The 17,110-nt window shown below is 43.5% G+C and overlaps 1 long non-coding RNA gene across 1 annotated transcript in view; it reads left to right on the top strand.

Annotated features, from left to right (window-relative positions):
- Positions 1–2,303: 2,303 nt before the first annotated feature.
- The window catches only part of LOC143434894 (uncharacterized), a 28,714-nt gene continuing 13,907 nt past the window's right edge, over positions 2,304–17,110 (top strand). Inside the window, exon 1 of the long non-coding RNA XR_013104748.1 lies at positions 2,304–2,508. This is a non-coding gene — a long non-coding RNA (uncharacterized LOC143434894). The remainder of the gene's footprint in view (positions 2,509–17,110) is intronic.

Here is a 17,110-nt window from a genome sequence, read left to right as displayed (position 1 = left end):
GTTCAAATCTATCTCTCTTGGAGATTAGAGAGCTAGGGGTTGGGGGGGGGTGGGTGGGCAGAGGGATGAAATGACCTGCCCAGGGTTCACATAGAGTACAGACAGGGTGGAGCTGTGCCCTCTGCTTCACAGAACCCCGCACCCTCTGCAGGGCTCTGAATGGGTCAACCCGTGCCAGCCTCCACAAGGCTAGAGTGCATAGCCACATTCTCGAATGTTTCAATTAGTTCTAATTTAGATATGACATTGAGCATACAGTTAAAATGCAAATCCATTCTGACAGGACCGGAAATGATAAAGGCAGATGATTCCATTTCAGTTTAGTAGCTCAAGGGACTGGAATTTGTTTGAAGCGGAGGCTGAAGGGCCCTAAACGAAGCACTGTTCTTTCTTTGGGTGAATAAAAGCTAACTTTAAACATTTCTTCTTTCATCCCTGTTTCTGGATCCTCTTCTGGCATCCTTTTGGGACTTCGCTCTTATTTTTAAATGCATAGAGTGGAAATTTACCAACGCGTGCACAAGGAAGAGACTCATGTCACACACCTCCACATATTGTCCCCGCATCATTCAATGACATATGGCTTGTTCTGCCTTTCGTCTTCATCTATATGTGCATTCCCACTCAATAGATTATTTTAAAGCAAATCACAGGCATTGCAATAGTTTATCCATAACTTCTTCAATACATATCTTGTTTTTTCCCTTTTGTTACTGTATCTTTTTAATATTTAAAAATACATTGTATAGGTTTTCTTTTGTTACGTTTGTTTATCTGATAATCTCATCCATGTATGTATTACTTCCTGATGGTGCTTACCCCCTCCCACTTTTATCTCTTCCTAACCCAGTCACCCCTCCTTCCCTACAATTCCTTTCCCCACATTCACACTTATTTGTTTTGTTTTCTATAGGTTACTATGTGTTCCATATTTAAAATCTTTTCGAAACAGGCGAGTTATCATTGTGTATCCCTGAATGGCCTGGAACTTGCTATGTAGACCAGGCTGTCCTTAAACTCACAGAGATCTATCTATCTCCCTCCCATACTTGAGTGCTTGGATTACAGCTGTGCACCATCACACCCATTCCTAAAACTGTTAAAGAACAGAATGTCATGCAGCCATTTTAATGATATTTCAGACATAGTCTTCATAATTATACCAACAGCATTCGATGTATGTTCCCACTGGGTAACACACACAGACTCTAAAGAGATGTATATCAGATTATAGTTTGTTTTTATTCTCTCTTGCTTGTCTTTGTTTTATGCAGTCTAGTTTTTTTCAAACATGAAATGTTCGTGTAATACAAAGAAGAAAACCAATAAACAAACAAACAAAAACAACATGGAGTTTAAAGCCATTCAGAAAGTCTGTGTAATAGAGTGAAAATGGATGTTGCATTCTCCTACTTAGATTATACCAAGGAAGAAGAAGAAATGATCTTTGGTGTGTGGCAGAAAAGTATCTACTTAAATTCAGTGACAGCAGAGGTAGGTATGATAAAAATTTTATGCTTCAACAAATGCTTAAGCACGCTTGATGGGCCAGTCATTATGCTTTCTGGGATTAGTAAGGAAGCAAAGACCACAATCCTTTGCTCCTTAACATGAACTAGTGGAGTCAGTATCTCCTGGAAGCCTGTTGGAAATGCAGATGCTTGGGTCCTGCCCCATACCTGCTGAAGCTGAGTGTTTGTGCAGAGCCCCAGGGGATTCCAATGTACCTCCAATATGGGCATCTCTAGGTGGGTGGGAGAATCCTTGACTGCGGGACAGTTGCCTCATTTATTTCTTCCTGGGCTTCTCTGGGAACATTTCAGAGGAAGGGGCAGTGGCGTTATCTGGGGTATAAAGCACGAATGTGCATGTAGTGGTGGGTTCTTGACACCCTCACTTTCAGTCAAGTGAGTAGATAATTGTCCCTCTTGTCTGTAGCCTTCAATGACTCACCAAGGCTAATGACTCCTTATTTAAGGCCCTAGAAAGACTGGGCCTTGGAGACACTGATTTTTTTTTATTTAGGACATGCATGTATCTTTTCAACAATGTGTCTCGGACCCTACCATTCATACTCTGGAAAGGACAATTTGCTTTCTATCTGTTAATGCCCCAATAAAGAGCCATTTCTCATAGTATGTCTTCCAGTGACATGGTAGCATCTTCATCTTCTCCTTCATCTTGTATTGGCAGAGCAATGCCAGCACCATTTTCTTAGGCCTGTGAAGAAACTTAATCCCTTACTGCCTCGGTTTCCTTGCTTGTGAAATGGGAATAATGATTCTTTCTTTTCAGGGTTAACCTGAGGATAGAAATCACAAGTGAGTGTAAAATTAAGGCAAAATGTATCCAGGAACTGTTTGTTCTATGCTTTTTAATCTTGGGAAAAACATTAGGCTTCATAATAGTTTGATGAGGCAAGCAATATTGTTCTTATTCTGCAAATGAAGAGATGGAGACAGAGAAGTTGAGTAACTGGACCAACGTCAACAAAGAAGGAACCCAGGGGTGAGCTATACTGTTTCATTTTTGCTTTTTTGTTGTGTGTGTGTGTGTGTGTGTGTGTGTAAGAGTTAACATGAGATGTAATTCTTCAGGCGCAGTTATCTAAGTGTGTGTCTCTTAAAGCACAGGACAAGTCACCAGAGTCTGTTTTCTCTTCACAATGTGGGTTCAGGGGTTGAACTTGGGTCATCAAGGTTGGCATCAAGCTTACACACTGAGACGTTTTGATTGCCCTCTTTCAGTAATTTTAAGTGCACAAAAGAGTACTATTAACTCCAGGCATGAGGCTGCACAGAAGTTCTCTTGAACGTTCTCATGCCGCTTAACCGAATCTTTATTCCCACTGAGAAACAGCCCCTTGTCTCCCCTGCCTTCAGCTCTCTGTACCACTCTGCCCCATTTCTAGGAGTTTGCTCACTTTGGACTCATTGTATTAATGGCAGTGCATAGCTTTATCCTTCTGCTCTGGGCTTACTTCACCTAGGGCAGCATCCTTCAGGTGGTCCATGTTGTTACAAGTGATAGGCTTTGCCTTTTCTAAAGGCTACAGGCATCCCACTGTCTGTACACAGAATTTGTAGCCCCCCTCCCCCAGTGTAGTACTGATGAGATTGTAAAATGGCACAGCTAGTACAGAATACGATGAAGTATACTTAAAATATTAAAATGAGAACTACTATTGATCTAGCCATCTGACTTTTGGATATTTACCAAAAATGATTGAAATCAGAAAATTGCTATTTTTTCCCTTGAGACAGCTTTTATAACTCCTTGTACCATGAATGCTAATTATGTCGTTCCCCCCCCCCCCCCAAAAAAAAAAAAAACCTGTTTGTATGAGAGTGTCTGCACATAGCTTCTGGGAACCTGCCCCCACTTGGTTCTGATTGGTAAATAAAGATGCCAACAGCCAATAGCTGGGCAGAGCGGGGGGAGGGCAGGATTTTCAGGATTTCTGGGATTGGGACAGGGAGGAGAAGGAGTAGCAGATCTGCCAGGTGAGGAGAGTATGGAGGAAAGGAGTGATGCTATGCCGGAGAAGAGAGGCACGGTCCCCATGTGAAGGAGCCGGAAGAGTGCATCCCAGAGCATGGCCCAGTTGGGCAGCCCTCTGGGTCCAGAGCAGCCAAGACAGAACATAGAATTTGTAAGTAATAACTCGGAATTAACCTCGTGTAGGTTAGGCAGTAGCCAAACTATTGAGCTGCTTAAGGCATATTAAAATACAAAGGCTGTCTTTTATTTGGGAACATAAAGCATTGAGGTGGGTAGTGAACCCGCCACTGGGATTTATTAATAAATATTTCAATAGGTTTCATGAATCATGGGCTAGAACTCACTACGTAGTACAGGCTGGCCTTGAACACCTCATCCTCTTCCATCTCAGAAGTGCTGGCATTACATGCATGTGTTCCCATGGGTTTATAATAGCCCAAAGGAGAAGATTACCTAAGCATCCATTGTGGATGAGGTGCACATACTTAGATGTGCATATTTGTGGTCAATGGGGCATCACAGGTGATCACCTTGTCTCCTAATCCCCACTGTAGTGTTGTGGTAAGCTCCCATTAGATGCTCTGATTCTGGTTGGGACAAGAATACTCTGTCCATCCTCACCAGTTGTCTCAGGTAGTTCAGAGCAAAACCAATTCTGTGTTTTCTTAGGAAGAGTCATAGCATACCTAAGGAACAGAGAGAAGGAAAAGACTTCTCACCGTCTACCCACAGTGTGAGCTGTCCTTCCCAGCTACCTTTGCTGGAGAGTTCATAGAGGCAAGGAAGAATCCTGAAATTGGAGTTCAGAGGCATGGGTTCCTTGATTTATATATGATGTGAAGATGACCTAAGACAGTGGCTCTCAGCCTTCCTGACGCTGTGACCCTTTAGTATAGTTCTTTATATTGTGATGATCCTCAACCGTAAAATTGGTTTTGTTGCTACTTCATAACTGTAATTTTGCTACTGCTATGAATCTTAATGTATATATCTGTGTTTTCCGACGGTCTTAGATGATCCCTGGAAAAGGGTGGTTCACCTCTCAAAGGGGTCATGACCCACAGGTTGAGAAATGTTGATCCAAGGGTACTTACTCTCTTGGACACTCAGTTTTCTTCACCTCAAACTGAAGACTGAAATAGCAACCTCATGATACTGTTCTGAGAGGTAAATGGGAACATGCAGAGAAAGCCCTTTCAGAGACTCTTGACACACAGAAGCACAAGTCACTAAAAGCAATGGCGTTGACTGCCTGGACCACATGTCATTATTGAATATGACATTTCGGGTTCTTTCTTTTTACTAGAAATTAGATACTTAGCACAGCTCAAACGACTAGTTTCTGTAATTACTTTAAATAACTACATACTGTATTCTTGGGTTGAGGTACTTCAATTACCTGGACCATTTACACTGGAAAATGATACACTGAATACCCTTAAGCGTCCTTATTGCTTTTGACTTATAACCAAGGACAGATTTATTATTGGCAGGGGGATATTATGTGCCTATTTCTTTTAAAATGTATTTTCCTATCTTTTTTTTCATAACACTGTACAAACTTTTACCACAACTTAACTAGCATTGGGTTTTAACCATATAGTTTAAAATGTTTTTTAAATGCCTACCCTTGAGTCTTGAACCAAAAAAATCTCAGACATCACCCATGCCAGCAAGTGCCTCAAACATTCAGTGCTTATGCTATGACAGGTATCATTTCCAGGTAAACACAAACGTTATCTCCCAATCTCTCATCAAGAGGTGAGTTGCATAAAGATGAGTCTGTAACAATCTTTCACAGCTGGAGCAGAACAAGCTGTTGATAATTGTCTATTGGAATAATCTCTTATTATTTTGCTTGGCACTAATAATCACCTTGGAGTGTTTGGAAATAAAACTTAAATTCAAGTTTGCTCTGGAATGGTGGGTGTTGGCTTGGACCCAAGGCTCTGTTAGACTAGGATGCTTTCTAGGAAATGGTCTCTGAGGTTTGTGGAAGCACGGCAGGATGCCTGTGAGGAGGTTGGGTTGCAAAGCCTCCCGGTCTGATGTTTTGCAGAGGAAATTTGCTCCATAACCCAGAAAAGTGATTACAGATAAGATATCCCACCATCAAAGCACTTGGAGGCAGGCTGCCAGGTGTGGACAGCATACAAACCACCTGGACTGAGTCAAATGCAATCCCTGGGCTGTGTAAACAATGGTTGAAAATTGAGCCTGCTTATTGCTGCGGTGGGAGAGGCCGCTTTCAAAGGAGAGCTGTTATACTTCCTTTAAGCCGGGAAGCAGACTGAGATAAGGGCAGGTTGGCCAGGAGCCTGCACAGGGAGAGACTTTTCTTGCAGTCTCAGAGCAGGTTATTATTAGGAGACTCTGGCTTTGCAGAAGGCTGAGGTGAGTAGGACGAGTCACTGACCCTCTTTGGTTCAGGAATGGGTTGAGTCACCTCTGAGGTCTCACTGAGGCAGGTGCTGGGAGTAGAGGCAGTCTGTGGATGGTTGGGCCAGTGTCTCCAGCTGTCAATCACCTACCTTTGCCTCCTGTCCTAGGACCTTCCCTCTCCCCACAAGTCCCAACCCAAGTTCACCATCACCTTTGCAGCAGCTTCAAGTCCTAGACTCCAGTTTCAGTCAGGCATTTTTTTAATTTTTTATTTAGAATCTCTTAAGGAGAAAGTCTCTCATCCCCATGAGATCTCTTTCCAGCACTCCACCTTTCCAGCTGCCCCCCCCCCCACTGTGAGCACGTGATCTTCCAGAGAGTCCCATATAACCTTATTGCTCCTGTCAGAAATCCTTTCATGGTACACTTAGAGCAGATGTTCCTTGTGGCATTCAGGGCTTTTCACAAGCCTGACCTTATGTGTTCAGGTGTCCAGCTGCAACCCCTGCCCTGGATCCTGTATCTTTCCGGCTCCTTTTCTCAGACATGCTTCTCCAGGAGTAAGCGCCAGTCCTGAAACTTCCTTTCCCACTTACCTATTTGGAAAACCCCCGTGCATGCCTCAGGATCTACTTCTGGCACCTCTACACACTCTTTCCTTGTTCTAGTTTATAAGAGCTGAAGAGACTACGGTATTGGAAAAACGAAGACACAAGCACACTCTCGGGCACAAAGTGCAAATAGCTTTGTTGAGAGCCTGGGACGGAAATGAAACTGACACAGGCTGTCTACTATGTGCTATAGAACTCAGACCTGACGAGCTATACATAGTTCAAGGATTCTAAGAAGTAGTAGCGGGGGTGAGACAATGACTTGCCCGCAGTCACCCAGCCAGGAAGAAGAGATCTACATCAGGAACTTGCCTCTTCTGGACTCTAAAGTCCATAGATGCTAGGCAACTTCTGTAGCTGCCTTGAACCTGTGGCATGGGAAGCTCTTATGTAGGATGATGTCTTTGGTCTGTAGGGTGGAAGGAAGCCATTCAAGGACCCAGGCAGTCCTAATCCTCCTTCAGGATTTCAAGAAGTCATAGGAAACAGATATGTTTTAGCAAATCAGATTCGGATTAGTTGTCACACCTCTGACTTAGTCAGCACCCTTCATTGGGGGAGGGTTCATAACTTCTATCCTACCCTCTCTCCCTCTTTTGGATGGGTAGCTCTTTTCTTACCTCTTCTTTAGGTATCAGCCTAGACATTGTCTGGGTCAGTCTTGGCTGAGTTTGTACCTTCTCCATAGTTCTGCCTGTCGCTGTGATGCTAGGTTCAGCAGGAGCTACATAAAGCAGACCAGAGTCTGTGAGTTTCTGCCTGTGGGGATTCACAGGCTGAGAAGTTAGTGCAGCTGCTGATCTTCGTTTTACTCTTGTGTCTTCGGCCATCACCAGGCCTGGCATGTGACAGCCAGTAATCTTTGTGCACTTGAGAAAGGACACACAGTAAATGCTCAATGCCCTCTGGTCGAATAAAAGAATCTCATAGACGTTGTGTGTTCAACCGCCGTTGCTAGGGGCAGTTGACAGAACTATTCTGAGGCTTCCCAATCGGAAGGGCTTGTGACCTGTTGAAGAGGTGTTATAGAAAGAGGAACAGGGAGGGATCAGGTCCCAAAAAAGAAAATGGGGAAAAGAAATCTAGACCTAGCCTCTTGCCCCAACTCTGACACCCCTGGATATTTCAATTTTGGTCTCCTCGTTTGGAAAATAACACTTAAGGCTCCATAGACTCATATAGCTGATAACCAGGTTGGAAGGATGTGGTTAAAAAATCAGCTTCAGCCGAGCAGCTGAGGGCTGGAGAAAGAGGTAAGTCCTAATTTTTCTAATGTATCCTGAACACAATTTGGGAAACATTATTCTTCCTTTCTGAATTTCAGTTACTTATGTTGACATAGGGAGCTCGAGTGAGATGTCTTTTAAGACACCTTCTACAGCAATTATATTTGGCTTCAAGAGGCTGCAGTAAAGGGTTACTGCTTCTTAAGTGTCTGGGAACCTAAGTTTTGAGATCACTGTCTTTTGTGCCTGTCTAGTACTTCCTCTCTAAAATGTGGCAGCTCTTTGTATCTCTTCACAATGATTTATTTATTTACTTATTTATTTTGAGACAGACTCTAATTGTATAGCCTAGGCTGGTTCTCAACTCCACCGACCTCAGCCACCCAAGTGCCAGGATTACAGGTGCATGCCACACTCCTGGCTAGTTTCCGTTTTCATTAAGGACTATAGTCTATCTGAGAGCTGGGGATTTTTTAATCGCTTAAAAAGAATGGCTGTCTTCTGCGATCAGAGAGCTTTCCCCTTGAGCAGACACATGGCTGCCATGCATTCTCCGAGCAACAGATTTCAATTCCCTCTAGAAATCATCCCTTAGAACTGGATGGGTGAACACGTCACGGCTAATGTTGTGAGGGGTTCAAAGCCATCTTTCAGGGTTCACTTATTAATGTTCGTTAAGTTGTTTAGGGCATATCCAATACCTTCACGAGACGGTGAGTGCTGAATCACCAGAGCAGGAGGCGTTGGAATACAAATGAGACTCTTCTAATCTGCACACCTGGCTCCTGAGAGAGGGGGACCCTAGATCATGGCAGGAACGCTCATCAAGGGAGGCAGTGATCACAAGTGCCAGGGATTTGACTCCCATGTTTGTCAGTGATTCATGAAGTGATTATCAACATTCGCAACCACTTCATGAATCAAACTGGGAGCTAGGAAAAGATTTAACTACGACGTTCTCATTTCCATAGAAATAAGAGCAGACCCACTGGCAGGTAAAAGAGTTGTTGTGGCTTAGATTTCATGCCCTAGCCTCCTGCCACCTCCTTATCTCTGACTCGCTCATTTCAGGCCTCATTATCCTTCATCTTCTTTGCCCCACCCTCCATTGTTCCTGCTAAGGGCTGGCATGCTAAGGATTTTACAAACAGTGGAGTCCCAGTCCTTTATTGTTTGAGGAAGTCATCCCCTATGGCCCGAATTGCACCATTGTCCCTCAATTTCACACTTTCAAATCCTGATCATCACTACCTGTAAATGTGACTACATTTGGAGATAGGACCTTTAGGAAGACATTAAGGTAAACCAAGTTTAAACATACAGGCTCTAATGTAATATGATTGGAATAGTGTTCTTACGTGATTAAAACAGATAGGAGGGAGAATACGTGAAGACACAGCCATCTCTGCTCAAAAACCCGAGTCATTTAGACATGTTAACCTCATCCTTCTGGCCTCTAGTATGATTTACAAAAAAAAAAAAAAAAAAAAAAAAATAACACCAAAACCAAACCAAAACAAAACAGCAAAAGAACATTCCACTGTTAAAATCTATCTAATCTATGGTGGCAGTTGTGGCCCCCACAAAGCAATTTGGGATATCCAAATGTCTCTTGGGAATCATTTCTGTATCCAAACCTATTGTTAGGGTCACCTGCAAGTTCACCTCTATAGCAGTCACATAGTTCTTTCTATCAGAAGCCTCTTAGCTACTTTCCCCAGCATTGCTGAGCTGACTCTTCCGATTCTGACTCTTGGCAGAAACAAGCCCATTAGAAGAGCCCAGGCCACTGAGAGCTTCTTTACTCATGGGCTAGTTTCTTAATTGTCTCTTTGGCTCTCCCTGAAAGCAGGCATATCCTGAGTGTTCAGAGTTTATTTAAGATTCCAACCTTATGAGAGAAAGACAGAGAGGACTGAATGAATGCAAGGTTAATGGTTGACTATTGCTGTGGGCTACTGGACCATTCTTGTTGGGTTCCTCTGAAGAGTATAGGCAACATGTCCAGGATTATCCCAACAAAGGTCAATGAGAATTAGCACTAAGTCACATATTCCCACCCCTCACTGCCTGGGTATCACTTCTCCTACACTCTGACTTGTCTGTTATATGGTCCAGCAGCTGGCAAATTTGTCAGGCACAGAAATAGAGTGAGTTGTTGGCATGCAGGGGCTGTTGCTCAGTGACCCTCCTGAGTAAGGCCAGTACCAGTAGCACCATCTGTACGAGCCCTGCCTTCCCTGACCTCCACTTATGTTGTTCCAGAATGTTCTACACTTTGTCCATCCTAATACAAAGCTTTTTCTTCTGTCTCAGGCCCGTTTTTTCAGCTGCTTTCCAAGGAGCTCCTTTGCTTCCTTTATGCCTAGCATCTGCTTTAGATGGAACACTTCTCCATGGCCACTTGCACATTCACCCCTCTCGAAGATGAAGGGTGAAATCTTACAGAAGGAAAAATGGAAGAATTCCTCAGCCAAGCTTTCTTTTTGTTGAAAAGGCTTTATCTCACAAATCTCTACTTCTCTTGCTACAGAGAAGCCCAGGTTATCAGGCAGCCCAGCTGCAGGTGGAGTGGTATTTCAGGAACATCAGCCTTTGTTTTCCCCAAATAGTCAGATTTGAAAGTGGCATCCTTCTGGGCTGCTCTGGCCCTTCTGGGCGGTGATGCTGCAGGCCCTTTAGGGGAGACTGTGATATAATCTTGCAAAGGTTGTGCTTTCTGAAAGGTTCAGTGAATTTTGATGTGGCCTCCTGAATGTTCAGATTTGGAGGTAGGAGAAGCATCTCTCCCAACCCGAAACCCATTATGTCTGGTATTAAGTTCATTTACTTTCCTTATCCGCAAAAAAGAAGGGTCAGAAACAAAAGCAGAGCTGCTGTGGAGAGGAACAGACAGGCATTTGCTGACCACTGGAGAGTAAGGAAGACAGGCTGGTGGCCGGGAATTTTCAAAGACGGGTTGAAAAATAGAAAATGAACAAACCAGACATATCTGGGCACAAGGTGCTTGGATAGAATTGGAGCTCCTATTGGATTTGATTCGGGTTTCCTCCAAGTGAGAGCTGGAGACAAGAATCTCGGCACAGCTAGTTTACTTGAGGAGTGGTCATAGAAACCATGGTGAGGGAATAGAGAAAATGAGACAGGGAAGGGAAGAGACCGAACAGAACACAAGAGTCCCAGTGAGCTGATGATGTTTTGGGTGTGGCTCTTGGGACTAGGGAAGATTTTATAAAGAACAATGCAGACCTGCAGAGACTTCTCTGTGGATGAGTGCTTACTGAGCAAGGATGAACACCCAATTCCTGATCCCCAGAACCCATAAAAAAGTTGGAAGTGACTGTGTGCACCTGTAACGCCAGCTCTGGGACTGGTGGGCTGAATAAGACAAATCCCAGACTTCATGGGCTTAGACCTGTAGGAACTCCAGCTCTGGGGTTCATAGGGAGGTAAATCTCAGGCCTCACTGTGGGGAAATCTAGTCAAAATAGGGAGCTTCAAGTTCAGTGAGACACCCTGCCTCAAAACGATAAGATGGAGAAGCAGTTGAGGAAAGATACTATGGAACCAACCTCTGGCCTCCACATGTGCCCGCACAGGAGAGAAGAACATCACCCACCTCTAAGCTCCCACAATGTGTAGAACATGTACTGATATTTCCCCTCCCCCTGTTCTAAAAAATAGGGAGGCTGAACATTTAGTCATCCAATCCTGTCCTTGGGGCCACTGACTCCTTCCTTATAAGACCTTGTAAGTTTCCATGAAGCCCACTTGTAGGAGGACAAATTGTTCTTGAGAATTTTCCTCTCGTCTAAAATCAGAGGACAGAAGAGACAAAGGCACAGTACCTCAAAAGCTTCTGTGGTAGATCTTGAATTTGAAGAATTAAGCTTTCTCCCCTTTCCCATGCATTTCACATCCATGTGAGTACCTACTATGTGCCAGGGAGTATGGGGAGTTGGAGATAGAGTGGTAGGGTCTCCCATTCCTGTCTTCTGGGAAGCTCATGGTCAGAGATCAGAGGTCAGAGGTCAGAGGTCAGAGGTCAGAGGCATACCTAATGTAATCACAAAGCCCCCAAAGTCACAACTCCCTCTCCAAGCCAACTGAGATCAGACCCTAGGGGACTTTTGTCATTTCCATGCTCACATGAACCTTCTAGAAATGGTCCTTCTGGAAGGGTTCTGTTGTTCCTTCTTGAGTGGTAAGAATAGTGTACAAGGGGACAAGATGGGGAGAGGTTGTTTATCCACCCTGGGCTATTATTTGCTCTCTGGCAATCTGTCCTCTAGTATCCAAACAGACAACAAGCTTGGGTAACTAAGAAGTCGGACTTCCTGAAGGTCAGGTTACACTCATGTATGTCTAACAGGTCCAGAGGATATGGCAAACCAAGACTGGAGGGAAGCAAGGAGAGCCATCCTCACTTGGGTAGAAAGACCCCTTGAGAAGTCTGCAGAGCTGAAAAAGACAGGCAGAGGACCCAGTTCTAGAGCAAGGGAGACCCAGATTTGATCTGAGGGAGAGGTACAGCTGCTCATCTGTGATCTACTTTGTCCCTCGAAGCTCTGCCTAGTTTCTCTATCCTTCCTCCCCCCCCTTTTCTCTTTTTCCAATTTCATGTTGCAGTACTAATGATCAAGTCAGAGTCTTGAAGATGCTTGCTAAGTGTCTTATCACTTAGCGGTGTCCCCATCCTTTCGATTTTTTTTGATGTAAAGTTTCATGGTATAGTCCAGGATCCCAGGTCGCCCTCAAACTCACGATCCTCTGCCCTTGTGTGTGAGGATTGACGTGTGTCTCCATGGGCTGTGCTTCCTCTCTCTCATCTCAGTGTTACACCTTCAAGAACCAGGCAGTGCTCTTCTCTGGACCTGCACTGTTTCCAACTTCCCACTTTCTCAGCCAGGACCAGTGATGAATGCTGTAGAAGGAGTCCTACCAGGAATCAGATATGTCCTGGCTCCATCATCCAAAGCAGACTCTGGCCTTCAGTTTCTCTTCCTTTTCATATCTCTGCTCAAAAATTGACTTCCAGAGAGAGGCCCCTCCTGTCATCCTAACTGAAGATGGACCCCAATTCATCAGCCTGTACCCCTACCTTCCCTCACTACTCTCCAAAGCCATTATCAGTATAGCCATCAAATGTCTAGGTTTGCTTATCCTGTTTGTGTGTCATAGCAGCCCCACGACAATAGAGTTTTTACTACTTTTTCCCATGGTTACACTGCTCAGTTCACAAAAACAGTTCTTGGTACATAGTGGTCCCTCAACAAATATTTGCTGAATAAATGAATAGAATAAATGTATCCAGAATTAATTTATTCTCCTGAGAATGGATAAATAATCAATCCCACTCCAGAGCTCAAAGTTCATCCTGTGACAAAGAATAAGACCAATTCGCCTTTTGCTTTTGTTTGAAACTGAAGGGGCTTGCACAACACACACTTCAGACACTTGTCTGATCAGCTGGACATACTACGCCAGCGTGTCTAAGGTAATATTCCTTTGGATTTCACCCTGCATTTTGAAAGCAAAACAATTCACATTTGAAAAAAAAATCTCATTACCAGCATCTTTCTTCCAAAATCCATTAACGGCCTGAGTGTTTCTGGCAACTGAGATCACCTCGGATTATAGTGTGAAATGCAGCTCTGGGAGAACTGTATGTTTCGAGATGCTTGTATCGTTCAATTGTCAAATATTCACACAGTTATGATTCTCAAAGAGAGAGCACAATGTAGGGAAATGGGTAACACAATAAAAGCTCTGGGATGTATTGAGAGAAGGCGGCCAAAGGAGTCCTTGCTGACATACCTAATCCCAGGGATGGGAAATTAAAAACCATGCCAGAATACCAATGGCTCACACTGGGGATGCCTTGCTTTTATTTTTATTTTTTTGAGAGAGAGAACTTCCAGGTTTCATCTTACATGGCAGTGTCAGGCTGCTTCTCTCTGCCTCCCAGTCTTCCTTAGCCTTTTGTCATCTCATATGCAGGAGCCTCCTGTTCTTTCTACACTCCCCATGACAGGGCACTGCTGACTCTAAATCCACACTGCCATCCTTGGCAGTCTTGGTGAACTGAGACGACATCACAGATTGTTAGAATGGCTGTGTCTCTGAAAGTAGTAGTTTCTCAGTCTCAATACTGGTCAGAAGGGGTTCTGTAAGAATATATGAAGAACAAAGATAAAAAACAAAGGTTGGGGTTTTGCAGTGATATGGATTTGAGGAACTGTGCCAGACACTTTCTTCGGGGGCTTCTAAATAGACACTGGTGTGGAAAACTGCTCACCATTTACTTAACCCAACACTGTCTAAAACCAGAAGACCATCCTGCCTTTAGTACGGCCATATATACCATAGAAATGATCTAGAAATCTGTGTACAGGTTGGAATCTCATATTTCAATAGACAGGAAACAAAGAACAGGGGAAGATACTCTAAGTATCTGAATTGGCTGGTGAATGGTGGAGCCTGAAGGCAATGGACACTAGATAGAGACCATGATGCCCAATCCAGGCATCCCCTGCTGTGGTGTTGAGGATATCCTTGTGAGAAGCATACACACAGTATTTATTTGAATATCTGCAATATCTGAGGGTTGAACTTCATCATCATGAGTGCCAATCAAATGTTTACCTCTCAGCTATAGCTGCACAAGATTGAATGATGCAGTGGTTATGTTTTTAATCTTTCTTTCCCTTTCTCTCTTCTTTCCTCCTTCCCTTCCTCTCGTCTCTCACCTCCCTTCCCCCCTCTCTCCCTTCTTTCCTCTCTTCCCCCTTTTATCCACTGAGAAAGCCTTAGTTATGTAGCTCAGGCTGGCTTTAAACTCACGATCATCCTATATCAGACTCCAAAGTTCTGATGTTACGCGTGTATTCTCAATATTTCCTCCTCTCTTCTCTTTCAACCTCCCCTCCCTCACTACAGATCATCCTTCAGCTCTGAGCAAGATAAACGGCCCACAAATGCCACTTACTCTGTATCACTCCCTTGGTGAGGACCTTAACTCATGCCTTTCTGTCTCTCAGAGAAGGTTTAGTTGTGGGACTGTGACAGGGGCTGATGCTGCACTTATTCACTCTGCTGAACGGATACCTGTCTCACTGTAGGTGCTCAGGGGATTCCTGCTCCAGGCCCAGAAGTTCTCAGTCCTGTAGGGCATCTTTGGCTTTTAAAATCTTCAGGTTTCAACAAAGTCTGAACCTTGTCTCAAAGCCAGGTAGTATAGCCGTGATGGGCTTTGTGCATCATAGCTTCTATGTGACCTTTCCTTGTGATTATCATTACAGTGATTTTCTAGCAGAGAAAGCAGATATTTAACCCTTCCTCTTTCCCTTTCCTTCACTCACTACTTCCTTCCCTTTTCTGCCCTTTCCCCTCCTCCTCTTTCTAGTTTCCTTATTTGCCTTTTCCCATTCCCTATTCTTCATTAGGCATCTGTGCCAGGTTCTATGGATACAAATATGAATCATAGTTAACTCTTGACTTTGGGGACCACATGGTCCAATGTAGACAAATCAATATTTCTATCACACTCTGATTTTGCCAGATCAGATGCCTGCATAAGCTTCTGGAGGTCACACATGGAGAGCTAGCTTATACTGAATCAGGAAAGTCATGTAGAAGGTATGCAAGCTGGCACTTGAAGGTCAAGGTGATGTAAGGTAGGCTAGATCTTACTGGGGTAGAAGAGAAAGAGAGCATGAGACACTAAGAATTTCGCCAGAGAAAATTATATATTCTTGATTCTCAGATGCTGGGAAAGAAGTAATTTCAGACAGGAATCTAAATTTTAGGCTAGAACAAGGAAGTAGGCTTCAGACATGAAAATGAGTTTGGGTTAGGACAGGAAAGTAGGATCAGATATTTTGGTCATTCTGATAAGCCCTTAGAAACAGTGATCATGGGAGTGTTTACATAATTGGGTTTAATGCCTTGCTTTTTCTTTGACTATTTGTGTTTACTGTATTGTTTGTTCCTTGACTATTTGCATCTATTGTATTGCTAGACCGTCAACCTAGAACTGACCTTAATACATGCATGTAATTAAAATGGTATAAAAGCACAAAGGAGGAGTAGGGATGGGATAGGGAATTCTAGGGAGGGGAAATGGGGAAAGGGGATGACATCTGAAATGTAATAAATAAAATATCCAATAAAAAAGGGAAATCTCATAAATGTTACTTGGAGTTAGACTTCAGACCTGTCCTGTGATTGATATACTCTTCTTAGATGAGTAATTTGTTCTCTACGCACCAGTTAAGAAGTCATGGTATTCTTTTATTTCCACATGTATGTGTGGTATGTGTATGTGTACATGTGTATGTGTTCAGATGTGTGTGCATGCATGTACACATGTGCACCCATGGAAGTCGGGCATGGGCGGCTTCCTTGGGTCACCTCTCACCATACTCATTGATGCAGAATCTCTCACGTGAACATGGAGCTCACTGCTTTGCTAGCCTAGTGTGGCAGCACACTCCACAGATCCCCCTTGTCTTCTCTGCCTCTGGGGCACTAGGGTTATAGGTGGCTGCCACTCCTTCTTGGTATTTTTGTGGGTGCTGGGATCTAAATTCTGGCCCTCATACTGTCTTAGCAAGCACCTTAGCGACAGAGCCATCTTCTCAGTTCTGGAATGAGATTATTCTCAGCACAGTGCTCAGCACACAGTTGGCGTTTAATGAAGACATGTTGGACAGAAATACGGATATCTACCACACAACATTTCTTGCTGAAATTATACAGAGTGATAAATTTGCTGTCCCATGCAAATGCTGTTTTTTTTTTTTTAATTTTCACTAAGAGATATACAGAGAGGATGTAAGACTTGAGAACTTTTCTCCCAAGAAAATTCCCTAATGTCCGTTAACTAAACTTTCTTGTCCTCTGACTTCAGACTTGATCTTTCTATTTAAATACAGATAATAAGCTAAGTGAAGTCTCTTTCCACCTCCTCTAACCTCGGATTTTTTTTTCTGAGTAGAAAGTTCATTTAGCAGCACCAGAGTTGGCAATAATCCTTTTTAAAATTGTCAGGAGATCAGATTTTTACTAAATCTGACTGTTTTTTCCTTTCATCCTTCTGACCTTTTGTCCTGCATTAAAATGAAATCTTTGTGTGCCACTGTCCTCTGTCCCTGGCTGGTGACTGCTCCCTCTGCAATCATTTCCCCCTCTAATGGATGGCTCCAGCGAGCTTTGCCGACATCATTGCCATGGAAGTGAAACCATGGTTTAGGTTTTTCTTTTGTCTTAGCAGAAAGCGGGAGAGGGGTCCTGATGGTGGGGGATATATCATTTGTTAGGTAAAGAATGGTGCCAATCAGTGCCCTTGTTATTTTATATTCTGTATCACATGGAAACTTTATAAGAGTT

This window comes from Arvicanthis niloticus, chromosome 18 (assembly GCF_011762505.2).
Source record: "Arvicanthis niloticus isolate mArvNil1 chromosome 18, mArvNil1.pat.X, whole genome shotgun sequence".
Classification (NCBI taxonomy): Eukaryota; Metazoa; Chordata; class Mammalia; order Rodentia; family Muridae; genus Arvicanthis; species Arvicanthis niloticus.
Note: the sequence above shows the minus strand (reverse complement) of the source record. Positions and strands in the feature narration are given on the sequence as shown.